The sequence below is a fragment of the Callorhinus ursinus genome, unplaced genomic scaffold (assembly GCF_003265705.2).
Source record: "Callorhinus ursinus isolate GAN/ISIS: 27379988/994484 unplaced genomic scaffold, GSC_fseal_2.0 scaffold17, whole genome shotgun sequence".
In the NCBI taxonomy this organism is placed as follows: domain Eukaryota; kingdom Metazoa; phylum Chordata; class Mammalia; order Carnivora; family Otariidae; genus Callorhinus; species Callorhinus ursinus.
In genome coordinates this window covers 26,736,878-26,753,319 of record NW_027397079.1, presented here as the reverse complement: position 1 = coordinate 26,753,319, position 16,442 = coordinate 26,736,878, and the positions used below count along the sequence as shown (strand labels likewise).

At 41.2% G+C, this 16,442-nt stretch overlaps 1 long non-coding RNA gene across 1 annotated transcript; it reads left to right on the top strand.

Moving 5' to 3' along the window:
- Window positions 1-7,406: 7,406 nt before the first annotated feature.
- On the top strand, window positions 7,407-9,019 carry LOC141374392 (uncharacterized). Its single transcript, XR_012381221.1, has 3 exons — window positions 7,407-7,552; window positions 8,282-8,474; window positions 8,888-9,019. It is a non-coding gene; the product is annotated as an uncharacterized lncRNA (long non-coding RNA).
- The last annotated feature ends 7,423 nt before the right edge of the window (window positions 9,020-16,442 follow it).

Below are 16,442 nucleotides of genomic sequence, written 5' to 3'. Positions count from 1 at the left end.
GAGAGAGAGAGAGAGAGAGCGCGCACGAGATCCAAGAGGGTCAGAGGGAGAAGCAGACTCCCTGCTGAGCAGGGAGCCCGATGCGGGACTCGATCCCGGGACTCCAAGATCATGACCTGAGCCGAAGGCAGTCGCTTAACCAACTGAGCCACCCAGGCGCCCTCTCCCTGCGTTTCTAGACACCGTCTTTGATCTCTTGTCCCTTCTCAGGCTCCTACGTCCTCACTAGGTATACACACGCTGCTCTCTGGCTGTCCAATACTGCCTCTTGTTTCCCCCTCTTTTCACACACCAACACACCAGGCCTTGTTTCAAAATGTCCCCTGGTTCCTCCCCAACCCACTTTGCTCTAACTATCCAATTACAATAGAGGGAAGTTAGAGGTCACTTCAGTCTCTAGAGTAACACTGTCTAAGACAAATATTATGTGAGCCACAAATGTGAGCCAGAGATGTAATTTTAAATTTTCTACTAGCCACATTTTAACAAGTAGAAAGAAACAGACAAAAACAATTTTAATAGATTTTATTTAACTCAGTATGCCCCAAATATTATCATTTCCACATGCAATCAAGACTTTTAAGGTTGTTAATAAGATATTTTATATTCTTTTCTTTTCTTTTCTTTGTACTCAGGCTTTGAGTATTTTATACTTAAAGCATAATCTTAATGTGAACCAGCCACATTTCAAGTGTTTCAAAGCCATATGAGGCTAGTGACTATAGTTTAATAGCATAGCTCTAGAATTTGAAGGAAGAAATTTCCCTAATATAGTGATCAGATTTCAACCTCCAAGTCTTCATCACTGAGACAAACAATGCAATTGCTTAAAATATCCTATACTGACACATTTGAATAAAAATTCAAAATGCTTTTGACAAATGAAAATGGTTAATTGGCTCTTACAAAATAAAAGTCAATTAGGCTAACTGCAAAATTTTTATATTCAGGCTCAAAAAAGTCAAACACAAATATAAAATGAGGGAGATCAGCTTGACAATTCACATAAAAAAAAATCTGTTTTTAAGTTAATCACAGTTTCCTCAGAGCTCTATTGTAACAGGATTTTTTTTTTAATTGCTACAATCAATATAGTTACCTAGAACACAGGAAATAATTGGTCAAACCTAAAGCTCAATTAAAAAGTGCATCAGCCATGTCAGGGTCCAGGGCTCCAAACTATAAGATGCTCAGTATCATAGAATATAAGAAGATGGAGAAAATGGCATTTACTAGAATGCTTAGTTGACTTTAATGCTCTCTGATAAGCTCATTGGCATGAGAGCTGAGCTTTCTGAAGACATGTTTGAGTTATAAGTGAGGGTCACTAACTAGTTTTCAAGGAGGTGGTGTTGTTATCTATAGGACTTGTGTTCCCTGGGTAAGGTGTTCATGCTTAGGTAAGAACTGAACTGATCAGGGCAATAAAGAGGACCAGAGCTGCTGCTAGCTAACCTTTCCAACCTTAGTCCGGGTAACAGACAAATATTTAGGGCACATCCATTTGAAGAAGCATAAAATTGTTAACCGCCCTAGCGTACCTATAATGTCCTCTTTAGGCCACATCCAGAGAAGTGTGCTAAATTATAAATATAGCATTTCAGGATGAACCCGGCAAACTAGTTTCTGATGAGTGATAGGGAAAGATGATATGGATGATGAGCAGTTGCTCAATTTTCTCATGAGTGTTTGAAGAACTAAAGATGTTTGACCTGTTCAAAGGATTCTCATGGGAAAGATGGAGTAGATTCATCCTATATTCTGATTCCCTGGATACCAGCTGGGAGTCTAACAATTCAATTCGATTCTAACACTAGCTACCAAGCATTAGCAACCAATTCCAAGCTAAAGGATCTCAGTTCCCACAAGACCGTCCTCAATTCAGCTGCCAGTACAGGGCCCCCAGGTTGCCCACGTTTCTCCCTGACTTAGCTAAAAATTCAGAGGTTCCCACAACTATTCCCCACAGGGTTGATAATTTGCTAGAATAATTCACAGGACTCAGGAAAATGCTATACTTACTCTTACAACTCATTTTAAAGGATACAAATGAACAGCCAGATTAAGAGATCCATAGGGCTAGGTCTGAAATGGTCCTGCATACAGAAACCTCTGTCTTCCTGGAGTTGGGGTGTGCTACCCTCCTGGCACATGGATGTGTTTGTCAACTTGGAATCTCCCCAACCCCTTCATTTATGAGTGTTTATAGAGATTTCATTACTGGGGCATGATTAATTAATCACTGGCCAGTGGTTATTGAACTCAATCTACACCTCCCCCACCCCTCCCCTGAGGTCAGTGTGGTGGAGCTGAAAGCTCTAGCCCTCTAATGATGGCCTGGCCTTTGGACTCCATCCTGCAGCTATCTAGAGGTCCTACTTTAAGTCACCTCACTAGCATAAACTCAGGTGTGATAGAAAGGGGCTCATGATGAATAACAAAAACAGTCCTACCACTCAGGAAATTCCAAGGATTTTAGGAGCTCTGTGAGAGGAACCAGGGACAAAGGTGAAACATATTTCTTACTATACCACACTGTGATGGTTACTTTAATGCACCAACTTGACTGGGCTAAGGAATGCCCAGGTAGCTGGTCAAACATGATTCCTGGGCGTGTCTGTGAGGGTATTTCAGGAGGAGATTAGCATTTGAATCAGTAGACCAAATAAAAAAGATTCACCCTCACCAATGTGGGCTGCCATTATCCAATCCACTGAGGACCCCAACAGAACAAAAAGGCAGAGGAAGGGTAAATTCTCGCTCTCTCTTCTTGAGTTGGATGTTTGTCGTCTCCTGCCCTTGGACGTGAGAGCTCCTAGTTCTCAGGCATTTGGACTCAGACTGTATCATGGCACGGGCTTTCCTGATTCTCCAGTTTGCAGACAGCCATAGACTGTGGGACTTCTCAGCCTCCAGAACTGCATGAGACAATTCCTATTATAAATCTCTTATACATGCATTGTTTCTGTTTCTAGAGAACACTGACTAATATGCATATATATTATCCCCAGCATAGATAACTCGATGGAAATTATAAGGAGACAAGTTTTAATTAAATATCAGAAAGGACCTTAAAATTAGAATTCCGTTAATCAAAAGTTGGTTTTGTCCCTCGGGTACTGAGACAATGAGCTCCTTCATTTCCAGATATATACAGAGGTAGGCTACATTTGTCAGGGTTGTAGAGATTCTTGGTTTTTTTTTTAATAGTTGAGCCCAAATACCTTTCAGATCTCCTCACCAGCCCTAACAGTCTGAACTATTTAAAAAAAAAAAAAAAAGGGTTAGGATTTACATTTTAAAAGAAATCTTTTAAAATGTCAAAGTAGATCTAAATCACATGAAGAAATTTCAGGTTTTTCAGGTACCTTGCCAAATATCAAAATGACACCTGTGCTTGTCCTCAACCCCAAGCAGGAAATCCATGGAGTCAGCATTTCAGCTCCACACCAGTGGTGTTGCTTCACCAGCTCAATCCCCACCCCCAACTTTGTAAACTCCTGCACAGATTCCTCTTAAACAAGCAGAGTTAGGGCTGGAGCAAGTGTGAGGGATGGCCCAGGAAAATCTGACTAATTGGAAGAAGTGTAGAGAATCTTCCATGAAAGGCAAACTTATTGGCCAGTGCTTTCTTCTGTCTTTGGGAAAACTCAAACTAATCAGGTCAGAAGGCGTACTAGTTGTTTGGTTAGCCAATGACTCCTCTCCAGGAATGCACGTAATTATGACCGGACAAACCAAAATTCAGGTCACCTTTGTTAAAAACAAGGAAATTGTTTGATTGGCTATCGTTTAAGTGTTTGCTTTATTTGGAAAAACCTAATTGGCTATTTGTGATTGGGTATCCCTTAGGTTTCGGTTTTTTAACCTTGAGGCATTTACGGGTTTAGGTGTTGGTTTGCTCAGTAGGCTGCTAAGGTATTAGAACCACCTCAGTCTAAGGGTCCCCTTGTTTAATCAATTTAACACTTTCTACTTTTATAACCAATACCTTTGATTATTGGACTCCTAAGCTGCTCCAGGGCCTCACTGAACTGTAATCTGCTTTGTCCTCAAGATATAGAAGTAGTGAAATTGTTCTTCAGGGGGCAAGCCAACAAGAGTATTGCTGCTATGTGCTGCTAGCACTGAAAGTATATGTTAATATGTACTTAATATGTCAGCTTAGAAGAATGACGTACTGATGAAACAGAAGACCTCTAAATTTTCAAACCCAATGGTCACTTCTTGGCTTCACCTTACTCAACTTCTCAATAGCATTTGATCTACCTCACCACTCCCTGCTTCTTGAGTTAATTTGTTTTCTAGGCCTCCTTAAGAAAGGGGTGTGGAACCCTTGTGGTAGATGTATTCTTGTTCCAACTATTCACTGCCTATCCCCGTGAGAGAATTACATCTTTCCCTCCAGTCACAACAAGCTTGACCATGGAAATAAGTGAAAGAGATAGATGCCGCACATCTCCCTATGTTTAATGTATGGGATTCAGGAATTCCTAAATCGCCTTCTTAATCGACAGCAGATATCTGAAACGAATTTTGGAGAGTCCTCCTTTTATCTTAGGACATTGATTTTCATTAGGTTACAAATCCTCTTGGGTGATGAAACCCTTAGAGATATTTGAAAGGATGAGGAAGTTAACATGTATTGAATACCTAATACATGACGAGCCCTAGAGTGGAAACTTTACGTGCATTATATTACTCCGTCATCACAATCCTATCATCATTCCCATTTTACAGATGGAAAAATGAAAGCTCACAGAAGTTAGGTAAACCCATCTCTTACCAATGGTCAAACAAAATAATTGGTTACTGCGATTTGAACTGAGTCTGTATGTGTCCTAAGCCCTAGTTCTTTCCACTCTATTTTATTGGCTCCCCCTTTTGTCATAGACATTTAGGTGAGAAGGAAGGTTGTGATGGAGAGGAGAGGGGCAGGAAAATAGCAGATGCCTTTATGGATGAGCCCTATGGACCCAGGATGAGGAAGGAAGCTGGTCACATTGCCTTAGAATCCTAGACAATTAGAACTGGAAAGGACCTAAGATACCATGTGGCCCAGCCAGTCAACATTACATGTAATGAAATAGAGAGCCAGAGAAAAGACCTAACCTTTCCCAGTGTGGAGGGTAATTATTTAGATATTTCACTAATAAGATTTTGCTAGATTATACTATGATTACAAACAACTCTAGCCCCCAAATCTTCGTAGGTTACAATAAAGATTTATTTTGACCTCACGTTGCACACTGGCTGTGGGTTGGCTCTAGAATATGGCTCTGCATAAGCAGCAAGTTGGCTGTGGGTCTGTTTCATAAGAATCAAGGCTGAAGGAGCAGGCTCTATTTGGAACATATGAATCTCATGGCACAGGGGAAAAAGTAAGGGGAGCCAATGGAAACACAGTGCTCAGAAGGGTTATCATGTCATGTCTGCTCATATTCTATTGATCAAAGCAAGTCTCAGCTAAGCACGACATCAGTGGGACAGAAAAATATATTTTTCACAAGGGAGCATGGCAAGTCATAGCAATGGGTGGGGATGTCTAACCCTTTTGTAGAAAGAGAGAATGAATAACTGGGAACAATAATACAATCTACTACAGATATTAATATGTGTTTCATTCATACCGAATTTTGCCATTCCCAGTGAAGATGGTAGCCCAACTGTTGCACTTGCTTGCCTCAGAAGGGTTTGTGTTGCCAAAGTAAAGCCTAGCTTGCTGGTTCTGGTTTTAGAAAGCCTAAGCTACTTGAGATGTCTCAGGGTTGGGTGGGGAGGAGGTAAGGAGAGAGGCGAGTGCCTTGGAGAAAAAAGAAGGGGAGCAGCTATAAGCAAAGGAGAGAAATTTTATTCTTCAAGCTTGAAAAAGAAGAGGATTTGCCAGCAGGGGGATGAGGGGGTGTGTTTGTGGTGTTGAAGCAGAAGAGGTGAATACCTGGTCTCAATGGTTGTGAGAATCACTTGAACTTTGTTCCTTCGTGGGCGGTGGGGGTGGCAAAATCTCGTAAGAGCATGCTTCTGAGGTGTTCTTGGGGAGGCCAAGGATACGAGCCTCAGGGAGAAGTCCAGCTTGGTTCAGTCTCAGTTACCCACGTGCTCAAAGAACAAAATCCTTTCCTAAGGTTTTGGATGGTATAAGACCCCAAGGACCTACACAACACCCTGAGATATAGTGCAGAGGGAAACCATCATACCATCAAAATTACTACCACCTAGTGGGATGCGGAGCAGAATACACTGGATCTAAAGAAATACAGTAAGTAAGACATTTCTTCCATCTCATATTGTGGAATAAAATTTATACATCAAGATCTCACAGCTGGTAAGGGATAAAACAATACCTTAAACTTTCATTTAAACAAATGTTCATCATCCTCTGTGCCAGGCCCTTTGTATTGGTTTGCTGGGGCTGCCTTGACAAAGTACCACAAACTCTGTGGCTTAAACAAAAGAAATTTATTGTCTCTTATTTCTGAAGTCTGCAAGTCCAAGATCAAAGCAGAGCCATGCTCCCTCTGAAGGCACTGGGGAAGGATCTGTTCCAGGCCTCTCTCCTAGCTACTGGTAATTCCTTGGCTTGTGGCGATGTAACTCCAATCTTCACATGGCATTTTCCCTGTATGTGGATCTATGTCCAAATTTCCCCTTTTGATAAGTATGCCAGTCAAGGGGCACCTGGGTGGCTCAGACGTTAAGCGTCTCCCTTTGGCTGAAGTCATGATCCCAGGGTCCTGGGATTGAGCCCCGCATCAGGCTCCCTGCTCCGCGGGGAGCCTGCTTCTCCCTCTCCCACTCCCCCTGCTTGTGTTCCCTCTCTTGCTGTGTCTCTCTCTGTCAAATAAATAAATAAAATCTTTAAAAAAAACACATAAGTATGTCAGTCACACTGGATTAGGGGCCCACCCTATCCCAGTATGACCTCATTGTAACTAATCACATCTGCAATGACCCAATTTCCAAATAAGTTCACATTCACAGGGGTTAGGACTTCAATATATAAATTTGAAGGAAACACAATTAAAACTGTAATACTCTCTGAGAGGCATTGGGGTATAATGCTACTGACACAGTCATGGTCCCTGACCTCATGAGGTCAACCATTTGGGAGAGGGCAGATGCTGAGTCTGTCAGTGTGAATATGAGGCAGATTCCAGTTCTGTTTCAACTTCCTGTCTCTCAGCCATTTGGGGGTTAGTTTCTAATTAAACAAACATTAGCAACACTCTTAAAAGCCTTTACTGATACCAGGCAGCCTTTGGTGCTGTGCACACCCACCTCATCCTCTCCCCTAAGAAAAAAGTCAACAGCTTTCCCTTTGTGATGTGGCTTTGGCCGAAGAATGCATCCTATAGGAACATTCTCAGAACGATGAAGTTAATGTATTTGTTGTTTCAAGTTAATTGGACAGCTGATGTCGTATTTCCAAGAGCAGAAGAAAGCCAGCAAACTCTGGTGCCCCAGTGGCCCCCAGCTACCACCCTGGGAGTGGTCAAGGGGGCCTGAGGACTGGGGATGGCATCTTCACAACTTTTAGGAAATCTTTCTTAAGGTGAGGCATCAATTCTCACACTCAAGCTCATTCCATGCCAAGCACATATACACATGAGGCTCCCTTAAATTACTCCGTCCAACTCTATCTCCTTGCCTTTCTCATCCTTGTAAAGAGAAAAGCAGCTTCCTTGCATGGATTGAGCCACCTGTAGAACTTAAGAAAAAGTTCTTGAGAACCTGAAATTGAGAAGATGCACCTGGCGAAGGATGATCCCAATGCATTTCATGAACCTTCTCCCACTTTGCGTCTTTCCTGCACCAAATGATAATTTTTCTCCAATGCAATGAAATGCTCCTGGGACCAGTTGATTTGTGTAGAATCTGGAGTTAGACAACTGTTAAATGCCTTTAAACATGTTAAATACTATGAGTTTGTCTTACATCTGGCCACTTTCTTTAAAAAAAAAAAAAAATTGAAGGTGAAATGAGCTAGGAAATCCAGTCCACAGCTACAGCTCTGGTTGGACATCTCAAATGCCCTCAGCCTGTCTGTTGCCTCCTTTTCTCGGGCATATTTCTCTTCAGGGTTCTAGGGTCACAAAAACAGTCTGGTTCACCAGAGAGCGCCTTTGGCCAAAGGCCCCCTGCCTGGTGAACCAGGTAAGGTGGCCCCGCCTCTTTGGCCCGGACACTGGCGATTTCCCTTGGCCATGAGGCTAAGCCTAGGACAAAGGAAATGGATCATCTGCATGGTTGTTCCTTCACCTCCCCCTCCTTCCCGTTCAAGGATATCAACAATTGTTCTCTACAGACAAGCCCTGTCTTTTCCATGGCCTGTTCATCTAATTGAGTGGTCATTGGATATACCTTTCAACATTCTGCCTCAGACATTTTGGGAGTGCTCAAGTTCAACGAGAGGCATATCAAAGAGGCATCACGGTATGGGTTGAGAGCTCGGGCAGTGGAACTGGATGACCTAGGTTTGAATTCTTTTTTTGCCACTTGCTACCTATATTAAGTCAAATGATTTAATTGATCTGTCTTTTTACTCATATTGATATTTTATAATATTAATAATATTAATTCATAATTAGTAATATTACTAAGAGCACCACATATGATTTCACCTTGGTCTAGGTGGGTTTGGGATTGTGTCAGTTTCTTTGTCTATTTTTTTTTAATTGAAGATGGAGTTTTTGTATCTATTTTTCCATGTTTTGGGTGGGATTCAGAGGAAGGGGAAAGAGAAAAATGTGTTTACTCCTCTATGCAGTAAGTGGCAATTTTCTGATCACAATCCCCAAATTACCCCAAAGTTCTAGTAGAGGAATTACATTTCAACGTATTCACTCCGTAACATTCTGGCCCTTTGCCTTATCCCTCTTCTCCACAGAGGAACCAACATCTTAAGCCACTGCAGGCAGCTGGACCTGAGCATGACATGTTACCCGTGGTGGGGAGGGAAGAGGCTGATGTGACTACGAGGTTCAGAGAAATGGACTGAAGTAATAAACATTAACGTAACAACAGTAATGATGGCGGCCATTGATTGAGTGCCTAGTATGCGCAAAACTCCATACTAGGGATTTTGAATGTATTGTCTCACTTAATTCTCCCCATTTTACAGGTGAGAATACTGAGGCCCAGAGAAGTTGACAAACTTTTCTAAGCAATGAAATGGCAGAGTTGGGATCAGAACCTACAAGGCCCCTACCTCTTGCTCATAGATTTTTCTATTTCCCAGTTCCCCTCCAAGCAGGAGTGAAGGAATCTGTCTCCTTTGACTCTCAGGGATCAAGATTGCAGCTTGGCTCCCTGCCCTGGAAAAGTAAGTCTTCTCTCACCGTCCCCCTTCATGAAAACGAATTAATTACAGATATTCTCAAGCAAGTTACTAGGAGAGGAATAAACACTTGCCATATTTTGTCTGCCCTGCATCCAAACCCTTATCTCAAGTTCTACCTTTATGTAAGCTTTCATGGAAAGCAGCTAGGATACGGTCATAGCTCACTCTTGCCTAAGATTTTTAGGCTGGAGCAGTGACTCTTAGGAGCAGGACAATTTAGAACTCATCCTGGTGGCATCACTGGCAACATTCAGGGTCCAGTGACACTCATATAAGCAGCAGTGGTGACCACAGCACCCTCTCCAACCTGTACCCATGTGTGGTGGTCTAGCCTGTGCCAACCATCCACTTCCCTTGGCACCTGTCAGATTCTTCATCCTCCCTATTAACTCTGTTAGCTACCCCATATTCTATCAGTAAGTTCCCTTTCTGCTTATAATAACTAGAGTTCGTTGTTCACAAGTAGTGTAGGGGCATGAACAATTACAGACACACAAGTTAAATAGAGCCAGCTTCATCCAGCTTAGGAAGAGATGAATCTTACTTTGAGATTTTTCAGCTGCAGGGGTCAGCCTGCATGATCCATCTCCCCCACCTCGTCAAAAAAAAAAAAAAGTCATCCTTTACACATTCTAAATTACTTATCCTTTCACTCTGCTGAGCTGTTCTTTAGAAGAACTGCAATGAAAGAATAGGTTTTGAGCAAGAAGTGGAGGAGACGTAAGTGGTGTTAAAGACTGTGGCAAATGGGGGAAGAGTTCAGTGTGAAGGCCAAAGGCAAACCATCTTGCTCATTGTAGAACTGTGAATCCTCTCTATCAGGAATTTGGTTGAGTTTGTTGATGTTGTGTTTCTTTAGCTTATTGCCACAGCTGCATCTTGGGACAGGGCTAAGTCGGTGCAGTTAACAATGGCCAAATGGAGCAGTTTGGAAGGGGCCGCAACCTGCCTAGACCTATCCCCGGGGGAAGGAGGTGGCGAAGAGCTGCAGGTGTGGGGAAACAGCCTGATGTGATAGAGAAAACATGAGAAACCAGGCGAAGGCCCAATGGGAGCTAGCAGCATGTTTGGTGTTGGGGCTGGCCGTCCTTTCCTCAGCCATGGGGCATTCCTGATTCCCAGCAAACATCCATTAGATAAGCAATGCAGCAGGACGCATAGGCCCAACCCTTGTGTGGAGTCAAGGGTGAGTTCAGGACTCCTGTGAAGAGCAATACAGGGTCCAGCTTCTAAAGAGACTACAGAACCCCAAGCTTTACAAAATAGTGATCTAGAGATAAAGAAAATAGGGCAAACACCAGTCATCAGACTTGGGCACAAAGGAAAGCAGAGTCGCCAGCAAAAATGGATTTGATGTAAGTACTAGAACCTTCCATCTCTGCTGTCTGCAGTCAAGGTCATTGCCGGGGCAAGGGAAGCAGCAGGGCCAGGTCCACAAATGGAAGCCTCATGTTCAGACAGAAAAAGAACACTGCGAAGACTGAACAACCATTGGTTATGCATCTTGCCTCGTTTAGTCTTTTCCTACAAAATATGATAGCATCAGACATCTGGAAAAATCCTACAGGATGAGCTGGTCTATGTCCCATCTAAAGACCAGTAAGGAAAGCCAGAAGCGCTCCAGTAGAGTCTTTAGCTTTTATTTGTTTTAGGGAAAAATTCTAAAACCTCCCTCTGTATCTGATTCCACTGCTTATTTTCTACTTTTGTTTTATGTGTGACTCAAAAATCTCAATTTTGATTGAAATTTGTTCAAGTATACACATGAAATTATGTGTATACTTATCAGTACTCTCAAAGATATTCCTTATTTGCTTCAAGTTCAAAGTTATGTCACCTTATTCAACAATGCAGAATTTATGTATCCTTTTAGGTTTTGAGGATTCAAAAATAAATAAAATACAGTCCCACATTTGGGAAACCTAGGGTATAGTGTGTAGCTGCCTTTTTTCAAGACAAATCCATCCCAATTCCTACAAACTTGTTCAAAAATTTGAAAAGGAGAGGAAGGTGGCATATGACAGTGGAAGGATAAGGGGAAAGGACAAGAAAGGTAGAAAAGCATGCAGGGATGAGCCCCGTTATTCCTGTTTATGGGGTTGGCTATCTCCTTGCGCAGAAGACTAGGGTTCCCATGGTGGGACACATACTGGTCCTCAGCACTCCTTTCACACCAGTCTGACACACACAAAGAAAGAAAGTGTGATTTACTCCCTGACTGATTGACCAACACAGGGTGGTTTGTGTGTAATAAACTATCACCCATATGACTTTTGCCTTACTTACTGAGAAGAGCAACAAAGATACACATATACACATATAAAACTCCCCCCCCCGACACACACACAGGTATGGAAATATTTATAAATATAAAATCAAAGGCAAAAAATTATATAGGAAATTATGTACTCATCTTCTATGTATCAAAAAGTAATCAGAAACAAAAGTATAAGGCAAATGACCACCAACATGATAAGAGCTCTTACATAGACAAAGGGCTCTGATAATTCAAGAATAAAAAGATTAACACAATAGCTAAACTGACACAAGAGATTAATAGAAATTCACAAAAGAAAAAGCACAAATAGTAAACATGTATGGGAAAAAAATTTAATCTCCTTAATTATTAGCAAATTAATTTAAATTATAACAAAATTATTCAAAGGAGATACCAATTTGCCTTTATTAAATTGACTAATATTTTACACAAGCCTCAACATAAGCAAAAGTGTGGTGATGTGGGCATTCTCAGATACTATTATAAAGGGGCATATTGGGACAGCCTTACTGGAGGGCCGCCTTCTCAGGCAAGTCACAACCTCTCTGGATCCCAATTTGCTGGTCCGTGTAAAGAAGGAGAAGATCTCAAAGGGCTGTTTACATTGAACTGGCTGTGATTTCTTACACCAGTTCTTAAGCTTCAGGTCAACGGAACATTCCAGGGTACCCTGTGACTGAAATCTAGCAAACTGTCTTCAGTCAAGCCAATGGAAGAATGTCCAAAATGATATATTTTTTTCTCCAACATTTCTTTTATAAGACCTTTAGTACCTGCAAGGGTAAAAGTAGGACAAATCAACTAATAAGTTGCAAGCAAATATGAACATAAACACCTTGAAGAATTTCGACTTTCTTAGCTCAACAGTTTGCTGGATTATGTTTTCATTGATGATGTTGCTTGCGGACATATGTGTTTATAATTTGATGTTACAAACATCATATGGCCATACTTTCCACTCATAAGTTATTCCTACTTGTTATGATGGGATTAAGCATAAATATTTTATGCCATTCCACAGGGAATGTCATGATTTCTTCATGTCTCTTCACTTCAACCACTCATCATTCTTTCAGTTGATATTTATATAGTGCTCCTTACAAGCTAGACACTGTTCTGGGCTGGAGATACAATCATGAGCAAAACAAAGTCCCCATTCTCATGGAGCTTGCATTCCTGTGGGAGAAAACAGACCATAAACAATATAAGATAAATATCTAACATAATAAATGGTGATAAATAAAGCAGAAGAAAAATTCAGCAGGGTGAGGAGAATAAGGAACAATAGGGGTAGAGAGTGGCAACGAGATTGCTGTAATTTACAGGATGGTCAGGGGGGGTCTCACTAATAAGGGGATATTTAAGCAGAGTCCCAGAAGACAAAGGATAAGGCAGCACTTATCTAAGGGAAGAACATTTCAATTAGAGGGAAGAGCAAGGCCCTGAGGTGGGAGCATGCTTAGCATTTCAAAGGACAGCAGGGAGGCCTCTTTGGGCAGAGCAGAGAGAGTAAGGGTGATATTGGTGAGTGGTGAGGGCAGCTCATGTAAGGCTTTGTAGGTAGGGTGACCATGCATTTTATCTAAGATAGCCTTGTTGATGCCTAATGTTCTTGAATAATTCATAATAACTCTCCCTTTAAGTCTCAAACTGTCCCTGTTTGTAGGACAAAATACATCGTCACTCTACTTATGGACCATTGTATGGATTTTGGCTTTTGCTCTAAGCGAAGGGAGGAGCCACTGAAGGATTTAAAGCAAAAAAGCAACGTGTTCTGACTTTTACTTAAAAGGAAGAAGGCTTTGGTAGAAGAAGGGAGATCAGTTAGAGGCTGCTGCAATTTAAGCGAGGCAAGAAATAATGGTGGCTTAGGCTGGGACAGAAGGAATAAAGAAGTGGTGGAACTCTGAATATATTTTAAAGGTCTATAGGGTCTATAGAATACATTTTATATTTTAGAGTCTATAATATATTTTAGAGTCTATAGGATGTACTTAGAGATTTCACTGGACAGTGAGACAAAGAACAGAGTCATGATGACTCCAGAGGAATGTGTTTGGAACCCCGGATTTATTATGTGTTTGGTTTCTACAGAACCTTCACACGTCATGGGCCTTGACTGCTTGAAGTCTAGATCTTGGCACACTTGCCATTGATGTGAACAAAACATTTATCACCAAAAACAGATAATCTGGTAAATAGAGATTATGGTCTTGGAACCCAAAGACCTACCAAATGAGGAATAATATGCTTTGGGCATCTTTCTGGAGTCTCGAATTCTAACTGGCACAACCTCTACAGATGGTTTAAGGCTGTCCAAAGCTGCGGCTGATTCACAGAGGTGATGGGGCTCAAAGGACATATGCTTCGTCACCTCTCTGACTCCAGGGGGAGCCACTCTTTAGCTTTGGGAGAAAATGCAGCTTGCTGGATCTGGTTAACCCCCTTTGGACTGCACATGTAATTCTACACAGCCATTCTCCAGCAAAGCAAATACATAGAGTAGATGATTTCTGCTTTGTGTCAGGGTCTCGCTGATGATGAGTCTGTCCTGCCATTCAGGACTGAGGGAAGATCACTGAAGACTGCTAAAATTGTCAAGTGTTTAGGTGTGACATATGCCTGGTCCAAATCCCAAAACTATAAAGAGTATTAAACAGTGTTAAATAATTCAGAAACTTATGGTATCTGGAACTTTGATGCCACATTAATGGGATTACCTGATCACGTTCTATAGAACCCTATACCGCTATTATTTGATTTTCCATTTAGCCAATGAGATATATGGTAAATACTGTCCCACCAGAGTAACCGAAGTCATTGACCACTGCTACTTCTCTCTTCATTTATTTGTCTTTCATCTCTTTATTTCCATCAGAGAAGTTTTATAGGTTTCTTCAAGATTTTTCACATTTTTTTAAGTATATCGTATTTTATGATTTCACTGCTACTGTAAATGGGTCTCCTTTCCATTAAATTTTCTAACAGATAATGGATGTGTGAAGAAAAGCAACTGGGTTTTGTACCTATTTTTTCTCTACATTTTACTGACCGTACTTATTGGTTTCAAATATTTTTTTCAGCTTATCATCTTGGATTTTCTCTGTATGAAAATATATCATTGGAAAATAATTATGTTTATATCTTCCTTTCCAACCTATGTATGTTTTATTCCAATTCCTCCCATATTTCACTGACTATAGTCTCCAGAACAAGGTTGGATGCTAGTAGCAAGGGGGCACTCCTGCCTTATTTCTGACTTTTATAGAATTCCTTTATTAATTCACTATTTAATACAGTGGTTACTATTGGCTTCTGCTATATACTCATTGCCTTTTCAATAAAGCTTCTTTCGATTTCTAGTTCACTAAGAATTTTTATTAGCATTAGTTGGGGTTTTAGAACACTGATGAATATCACTCTACCTGCTCCCCACTTTGAGTCTAGAACTAATTCTGAACACAAGAATCAGACTGATACAGATCAAAACACCAGCTTAATTGGCAAGACTAACCAGAATATGTGGCATAGATGTGTGGACTCAAGTGGCTCCTTAATTATTCACCTAGAAATAAACTCACCCAGGTGAAGGTGGGTAATGGCAAGCCTCCTCCACAGAGACATAGCTGCCCTGGTAAATATAATAGCACAGGAAGGAAAGCATTCCGGAAAGTAACCCATCTAAAACAGAGAGATCAGAAGGAGCAGAGGCAAGAGACCTGTTTTTTCTTCAACATTCACCAAACATTCCCATGGGAGGAAGATAAGGAGAGAGGACAGACACAATACTGTTAGAAATTCCTTTATGGAAAGAGGAGACCCACTAAATAGAGGTCCCCCTCACAAAAATGGTTAGTCAATTTTGCCAAAAGATTGTTAGGCGTCAGAATTCGTTATCTATTGCTACATAACAAATTACCACCAACTTAACCACTTAACACAACACACATTTATTGTCTCATAGTTTCTATGAGTGAGGAATCCAGACATGGCTTAACTGGGTCCTCTGTTCAGGGTCTCATATGCAGTCAAGGTGTTGGCCGGGGCTGGGGTCTCATGTGAAGGCTTAACTGGGGAAAGATTTGCTTCCAAGCTCACATACGTAGCTGTTGGCAGGAATCAGGTCACTTTGGGCTATTGACCTGAGGGCCTCAGTTCCTAGCTGGCACTTGACCAGAGGCCACCCTCAGTTCCTTGCCATGTGGACTTCCCCCCAACATGGCAACTTGCCTCATCAAAGCCAGCAAGGGGGAGAGTCTGCTACTAAGAGGGAAGTCAGAATCTTTTATAACTTAATCAAGGAAATGCCATCCCCCTCCATGTTGCGAAATTGTTGTTAGAAGCAAGTTAATCAAGAGAAAGGGATTACACAAAGTGAAAACCAGAAGATGAAGATCAGTGGGGGCCATCTGGGAGGTTGCCTAGCAGAGGCATCTATAAATAAGACATAACTAACACATTCCTTAATTTTGAACTATTCTCAAATTCCTGAAAGAAAACTTGCTTGAATCATGACATGTTATTCCTTTGACTTCTAGATTAAATTGCTAATATTGTGTAGGATATTTACATATATGTTTACATATTTGTATTTGTTTATGTATTTGGTCTATAATTTTTGCCATTTGGGTTTGGAATCTGGATTTTATACATATATATGATATTATATATTGTGTATACATGTGTGTGTGTGTGTCACATCTCCCTTTCTCATTCTTAACATTGCACGCATATGTCTTCTGAAGTGTTTTTGTGGCCAGATTTACCAGCAGTATGTATGTCTCTCTGGACATTTTAAGAAACTGGCTGTATGGTTTTGTCAAT